Source organism: Elephantulus edwardii, unplaced genomic scaffold, assembly GCF_000299155.1.
Source record: "Elephantulus edwardii isolate Elephantulus edwardi_28Jun2011 unplaced genomic scaffold, EleEdw1.0 scaffold00028, whole genome shotgun sequence".
Taxonomy (NCBI): domain Eukaryota; kingdom Metazoa; phylum Chordata; class Mammalia; order Macroscelidea; family Macroscelididae; genus Elephantulus; species Elephantulus edwardii.
The window spans coordinates 2,855,236-2,863,248 of NW_006399778.1; positions in this window are offsets into that span (position 1 = coordinate 2,855,236).

The following is an 8,013-nucleotide window of genomic DNA, read 5'->3' on the forward strand; positions in this document are numbered from 1 at the left end:
TATTTTTGCAGCACAGACTCTTAAGCCACCAGATGTAACTAGTTGTGCTGGTGGCTTAGTGGCAAGGGGTTTTGCTTCCAACCTAAAGGCATGTGGTTTGAATCCACTAGCTGCTCTATGGAAGAAAGATGTGCAATCTCTTCTGGTGAGATTTACTGTCTCTGAAAATTCACTCAGGATCAGCTATGTGTTGGTTCTAACTCAATGGTACATTGCTAATAATAACAATATAGTAAGTATTGTTCCAAAACCCATTCTTCCCGCACCCCCCAACCCATTCTTGATCTTTCTTTCTTGATTTCACTGGATAAACCAGTGTGAACATTTTCTTCTTATATACTCTTTCAGGAATTTCCTAGTTTATAGTCTGAGCAATAGGAGTAAGTGATGGTTGGTGTCCTGTATGTGGTTGAGATTCTGTACTGGGAAAGTTACTCAATTAAATCAGGCAGCATTGAGTTTATAATTGACATAAATGAGACAGACAGACAGCTGGCAAAATGGGGGAGGGATAGCAAGCAGGTGCCTTCCATAATGCAAAAGAAGCGGGGCAGAATATACATTTAAACTCATGGTGGAGCACGTATGTTTGGATTTTGTACCACAAGAAAGGTCAGTTTGATCACAGTTTTCTTGACACAGAGCAGAAAAGATTCAGAGGCATGTTTGTCAAGAATAAGGAAACAAGGTCCAAACATTTGTGCCATTTTGACCCCCTGGAGGATGCTGTCACCTGTGAGAATTACTCTTGGTAAAATATACTTTACAGGTGTTTCAAGATAAGTTTGAGTGACGTTAGAAGATAATTTTATTTAATTGACACTTTTCAGACAAAAGGACAAAAAAAATGAACACGTGGAAAGCTGCTTCCAGCTCTTCAAACAGGAGGCATTCCTGCAGAGAAGTCCCTCGGAAACTTTGGAATTTCCTCGGAGAATGTTGGGGGCATTTTTCTCCCTCTTAGCCCCTTCCCGATCAGAGCTTTGACTCCCTAGCTCAGACAATTCTTCTCTGTATCCAAGGGAATTGCTCCCATAATTAGTAGTGTCTCCTACCTGGAACACAGACAAGAAAATGTTCAAACCTGGCAGCTGATCCTGGGAAGGAGAGCTGATTAAATCTTTCCTGGTAAGAGGTACCTCTTTGATTTCAATATGACACCCATGTCCCTCCACCCCAGATTTGTCTGAGCACCCATATCATAACAGATGATTCTAACATTTGAAGACACATTTAATCTTAAAAAGAGCCTCCTAGTGTGCAAAAATCAAGTGACCTGAGAAAAGCCATAGTTCCTCCCTGCCCCTCCACATCGGCCCCTTCTTCACTAAACCCCATCCTAAAGTTGAGATGATGAAAGCTCCTGCTTAGTGCACAGATGTCACCAAATGCCAGGGACCTTGTGCAAGAAAAGGAGTTTGGAACACCACTAAGTACACATAAGTATTAAATATAAATGGAAGAGTGAAAGAAAGGCAAATTATTTCTTTAGTAGTTTTAATAAGACAGGCTGGAACCCTCAGGCCCCACAGCGAATCCTCTCTCCGTGCTGTGCTATTCCTGTTCCAGGATAGCTTTCTACAGGAGGAGGTGTATTCTTATCTGGATGGAGCTAGGATTATGTACTACCATTCAAACACATCAGGAGAGAGACAATATCCATTTTCTGACATCAAGGCAGCCTTTTAAGTTTACCAGATTTATTTTGGTTAGTGTAATAGGAAAAAAAGTGAGGTTGGAGAATTATGTCTAACAAAAATAAAACCATTGTATGCTCCAAGTTTCCCCACTGCAAGCCTGCTTTTAAAGCACTTTGCTGCTCCACGGAACCCGTCACCTCAGCAGTACTGCATTCAGGCAGGTTGGCCATGAACAAAGCAAATTTACTTCACACGCAACAGCCCTAAACCTACACTCTCGGCACAAAAGTTTTCCTTAGCACTGTTTTCTCCATGGCTTTACTAAGAGCCATTCACTTACCTCCAACCTCTTTCTCCTGGGAGACAAAGGCACCTTTGGGCTGAAGTGACACGGGAGAGCTAGAATCAGATTTGTTATCGATGTTGCAGCCTTCAATTTCAGTAAGAGGCTAAAACTGTCTATCCAACAACAGGAAGGCAGTCTTTATAACCCCTGGAGCACTTGGCCAATTATTCACCTGTAAATATACCATGCAGGACATTTCAGGTTCCTAAGCACTTTGAAAGCTGATACTTAAACAGTCTCAAGGGATCCTATCACCCAACTCAAATAATAGCTGCTTTGGAATCTGCTATTGGCACCAGAAAAAGAAAAAAGTCCTCTGAAGTCATTCTAAAGCCATTTTTATTGTGCATTTTCAAACAAAGAACCTCACCAAAAGAACCTCTGTTACAAAATCAGGGTGGAAAGTCAAACTTATCTCATCTAAGAGTCAATTACCCTGGCAATTTTGTGAAGGGATGGGAAATGAGTGCTTGTAGAGAGGATTATGGCAGAGGGTAGGGGGGTTAGAGGGGGATTGCTTTTAAAACCCCCGGGTGAGAAGGATGTTTCCACTGACTCTAAATTCTTAACAGTTACAACAAAGGGCCTCTGTGACTTCTGGTTATAAACTTTTTTATGATTATTAACTGGGGACATCTAGAATATGAGGAATTTTAACAATCGGCTTTCAACCTCCATTTGCTGCTTTTCGAGAAACCTGTTTTTGCCAGGAGTGTAATAACCCAAAGCTCAGAATTTATGTTGGCGACCTTGATAGGCCTTGTTGAAATGATGCCTTTTACATAGCTTGCTTCCAATACAAAGGCAGATGCCCTACGTGCTGTTTATCTCAGGAAAGAAATACATGTGAGAAAAGAAACAATTTTCTTTTTATTTGGAATTAAATTAAGTCATGACCACCTGTTGTGGGATTATTCTGCCATCTGCTGTTCAAAAGAGAAATAGCACTAATTGATGGGTTTTGAGATAATGAACACCTTTTTAAAGGTCTGTTTTGTTGAGGTGAAAAAGGACAAGCATTATTAATAGTAAAAACACTGATGAAGGGTCCAAGTAATTGGAAATATTATATCAAGATTCAGAAAGTGTTTTTTTCCCTTTGAACCAGTAATCTATGAATCCCAAAATCAGAAGAATAAATATAAATATGTTCATCACAATAATAATTTTTATTTTGTTTATAAAAAGGCACCAAGCAGTGTTCACTTTAGCAATGCATATCCTAAAATTTAAAATTATAAACAGAAAATTAGCATGGGCCTTGTGTGAGGGTGACATGAAAGTTTGTGGAAGATTCAATGTTTTTGTGTAGTTAGTTACATTGTGGGTACTGAAATTCATTTTATTGATTGAAAATGTACAGAAATGGTAGAATGAAAAATTAATTTCTTTTTTAAAATTTCACTCAAATCACACACACAGAGACACAGGCACCAATACAAATAGCCACAAATTGGCAAATGACTAAAAAAAAAGCCATCATGGTGCAACAGACAGACAAGTAGTGGCAAATATCAGACAATAGAAAGCTGGATAGTACTGAGGCATAGCTGAGATGGGGGACATACAGGGCTCCTGGTAGGACTGTTGGCTGGTGAAGCTATTCTGGAGAGCAATTTACCAGTACACAAATCTCTCAAAGTAATTTTGCACATATCTTGTGATTTAGTGATTTTGCTCCTGATTCTATATTAAAAGGAAGAAGTTTATCATAATGAAACTGAAAAAAAGGTCAAGAAATGGAAAAAAAAAGATACTGGGTGAGAGATCTTAAACTGCTTAATTCTAAGACTTACTATAACATTATGGAGCTCTAGTGGCTTGGTTGTAAGAAGATGTGCTGCAATCCTAAAGGTACACAGTTCAAATCCACCAGCTGCCCCCTTGTAGAAGGATGGGCACTCTCCTGTATGATTAACTGCCTTTGAAAATCTACTGAAGGATCAGCAACGAGTTGGTTCCAACTAGATGGCGTACAACAACAACAACAACAACAACAACAACTGTAAAAAGACAGAAATCAGGAGAGTGTGTTGTTATGTGCCGCTGAGTCTCCTGCAACCTCACAGCGACTCTGTTCAACAGCTCTGAAGTCTGCTCTGTCCTGAGCCTGTCTCACAGTCATGACTCCAACACATCAGCTTCCACTGCCCTAGTTACTGAGTGAATCTATCTCATCTGGGTCTTCCTCTCCTGTGCTGCCCTTCCACCCTTCCAAGTATTATGTCCTTTTCCAAGGACTAGTCCCTCCTGACCATATGCCCAAAGTATGTGAGATGAAGCCTCAAATTCCTAGCCTCCAAGGAGAAACAGAAATATGGTTAAATTCAAATTCACTGTCACCAAGTTCTGACTTGTAGTGACTTCCATTGGGCTTTGAGGGAAGCTGCTAGTGGAGCTAGCTTGTTACAGGCTTCGCAATCACCTGTTATGCATCAGAGAGTTGGACAATGACCAAAGAGGATAGAAGGAGAATTGATGCCTTTGAGCTGTGGTGCTGGAGAAGAGTACTGAGAATACCATGGACTGCTAGGAAAACAAATAGATTTGTCCCGGAGAGGGTTAAACTGGGTGGCTCCTTGGAGGCAAGGATTCTGAGGCTCCGTCTAACTTACTTTGGACATGTAGTGAGGAGAGACCGGCCCTTAGAGAGGGACATCATGCTTGGGAGGGTGGAGGGACGGCACAGGAGAGGAAGGCCCTCTATGAGGTGGATTGATTCCGTGACTGGGATAATTGGGATGGGAGTGCCAGAGACAGTGCGATTGGCACAGGACAGAGCGGAGTTTAGGGCTGTTGTACATAGGGTCGCTATGAGTCGCAGGCGACTCGACGGCACATAACAACAACAACAACATGTATAGTTGAGTCAACCATGACTCATAGTATTTTTAATATCAATATATTTTATTATATGCAAATTAAACTTCAATAGAGTTGTTATAAATACTCATAGAGAATTCTCCTATAATCTGTAAACTCATGTTAGAATTTAAGAAGGGACCTCTCACTCCTTTTCTGAGCTCCTAATACTGTTGCTATTTACTGTTAACTGCCCCCAGGCAACTCATCAGCACCCCCCAGAAATGAAATGACAGTTCAGACCTCTCTCCCAGGCTGTGGCCATTTCTAAGATTTTCCTTTTTGAATGCTAGCTCCACTGGTCTTGGCCAACTGGAGGGAACCTGGATGTTCTACAGAGCTGGGAAGGTGCATCCATCAAGACATAGAATGGTCAGCTTAGTTTTGCAATTAGAGATTAGAGTCCCAGTCTCAGCAGCGAGCTTCCTTCAGAACTGTGTGGCTTCTTTTAAGTTACTTAACTTCTCTGTGGTTCAGTGCTTGAGAAGGGCATGGAATGAGTGGCATCGGTCTTTGTATATTCAGTGCCTGGAACATAGGTGGTGGTTTTTGTTAGGTGCTGTTGAGTGGACTACGACTTATAGCAACCCTATGAACAACAGTTCTGGACCCTGCCCTGTGCCATCCTCACTATCTCCAGGATACTTGAGCCCCACTGTCACAGTCACTGTGTCAATCCATCCCACTGAAGGTCTTCTTCTCTTACGCAGATCTTCCATCTTTCCAAACGTGATGTCTTTCTCCAAGGACTAGCCCTCTTAATAACATACCCAGAGTATGTGAGATGAAGCTTTACCAGCCTTGCCTCCAAGGAACACCCTGGTTTTACTTTCTCCAGGACAGACCAGTTCTCATGGCAGTCCATGGGATATTCAATCCTCTTCTCTAGCACCATAGTACAAAGGCATCGATTCTTCTCCTATCATCTTTAACATCAATTCTTCTATCATCTTAGTCATTGTCAAACTTTCAGGTGAGTGAGGACAGATCTGTTACATGGTCCTAAAGTATGTGTATTATTTGCTCTCCATAGGCAGTATTTGAAAATATTTTGTGAGACCATAAACTCTTTTGAGAATCCAATAAAAGTCCTACTTTTTTCTTCCAGAAAAATATGCATGCACGTGCACCCCCCACCCCCTATTTTCCATGTAATTTCCAGAGGCCTTTGGACCTTGAGTTATGATCTCCTGGTTGGGGGAATCTGAAAGGTCTGCCAAATGTGTTGAAGCTCACTCACCACTTTTCTCGCACCTGATCTCTGCCAGAGAGTTAGTCTCATTTCTTAAACACCCAGGACAACCCTCTGAGAATCGTTTTCTAGGTGAGAAAAATGAGGTTCAGTGAGACTGAGCGACTTGCTCCAGTTCACACAGCTAGTGTTGAGGTTTCATTTCATTTATGTCTTCTGATCCCAATGCCCAGGTCAATCCCTGAGATGAGACTCTAGTCCCCCTCAGAGACACTCTGAAGCCCACACAAAGAGACTGGTAACTAGAAAGTTCTGAGGTCATAGTGGATTCTGCAGTGGATGAGCGACTCATCCCAAGAGCAGGCTCCAAGCCTGACGCAGACACTTGTCATCTCCTCCATTTCTCAACCCAGACAAGGGGTTGGGGTGGAGCAGATGAAGGGAAGAGAAACAGAGGAAATTACTTAGAAAAAGAAGTTTCAGACTGAGTCATAAGTATGAGTTATATAGCTCAGAGAGAGAGGATCTAGGGCAGGAGCGGACCAGAGAGAGAAGGTCCTCACAAGAGAACTCCCTTCTCTTTGCTGTGGGTAGATAGATAGGAGCCTTCTCTCCAGGCTTTGGATGCCACTCTTAAAAGAAGGGCAGTACAGGGTAGGGAAGGGTGAGGAAGGAGGTAGTGAGAGAGAGACCAAGAGGTTGAAGTCTTCTCTGGGAGGAGGAACAGGGCACCAACAAATATGTATTTTTTTTTATTTTAAATTTATTATAATGAACGTTTACAGAGACTTTGGATTTCCATTCATATATTGTTACCCATTTCCCCCTCTGTCAACCCTTACTCCCCCAGTTATCTTTTCTCTTTGAAAAGTAAAAGAAAACATTCTTTCATTGTTATTCAATCCCTCCCTCCAAATCCACTCCACTATGCTACCTTCACTCTGGACTCCTGTCATAACATAATACCTAACCATATAGCCCTTTTAAGCAGTTCTCTCCCTCATCTGTTTCAATGCAGTATACATTATTTATCCCATCTTTCTCAGTCTCCCCCCAATCCCTATGTCAGTCCTCTTTTATAACAGTGGCATTATGCTGTATTTGTATTTTTGTGACTGAGATATTTCACTCAGCACAATGTCCTCTAGGGTCACCCATTTTGTGTAATATTTCATAAGTTCCTTGTTTTTCAACAAATATGTCTTAAGCACTTACTGTGTGTCAGACCTGGTGTTATGTGCTTCTCATGCATTCTCTTGTATTGTCTTCACCAAAGAAGAGATACTGCTATTAAGTCCCATTTTAAAGATGGGGTGATCAGGACAGAGAGATTACATGACTTGCCCTAGGTCACACAGGTAATTGGCCAAAATTGGGTTTTATCCGAGGACTTCTTACACTTCAATAGTCCACAAAACCAGGACAGCCTAGCCCCAGAGTCTGAACTTCCCCACCTCCCTGGACTGATTCCCGTCTCCTGGCTGCTGTTTTTTTAGTAACAGCAGCTCTCTCTCAATACACTCTCATTTAAGGCTCACAGTAACCATGCTTGACATCTGAGGAAATGTCAGAGGAGCGAAGCACCTTGCTGAAGCTCACATAGCAGGTCAAAGGTGGGGGTTGAGTGTGGTTCCAAGTTGGTCTGCTTGTTGCGTCCAGGGCTGTTTTCCTGACCCACTGCTGCCTTCCTGGATGAGCTGGATACTGGGAATCCAACCAAGTAGGAGGGAACAGGTAGCAGTGATGGCGCAGTGGGTCCTCCAGCTCAGCTCATGGCGTCTTATCCTCTTGCCACCTGTCCCTGCTCTCACAGATGTTGTTGTTGTTGTTGTTGTTAGATGCTGTGAGTAGATTTTTTTTTAACTCATAGTAGCAACACCAGGTGAACTGCTCTGTGGGGTTTTCTAAACTGTAGAAGAGATTGAGAGTGTTCACAGCTTCAGTTTGCTCGGCTCCACAGTCAACACTCTTGG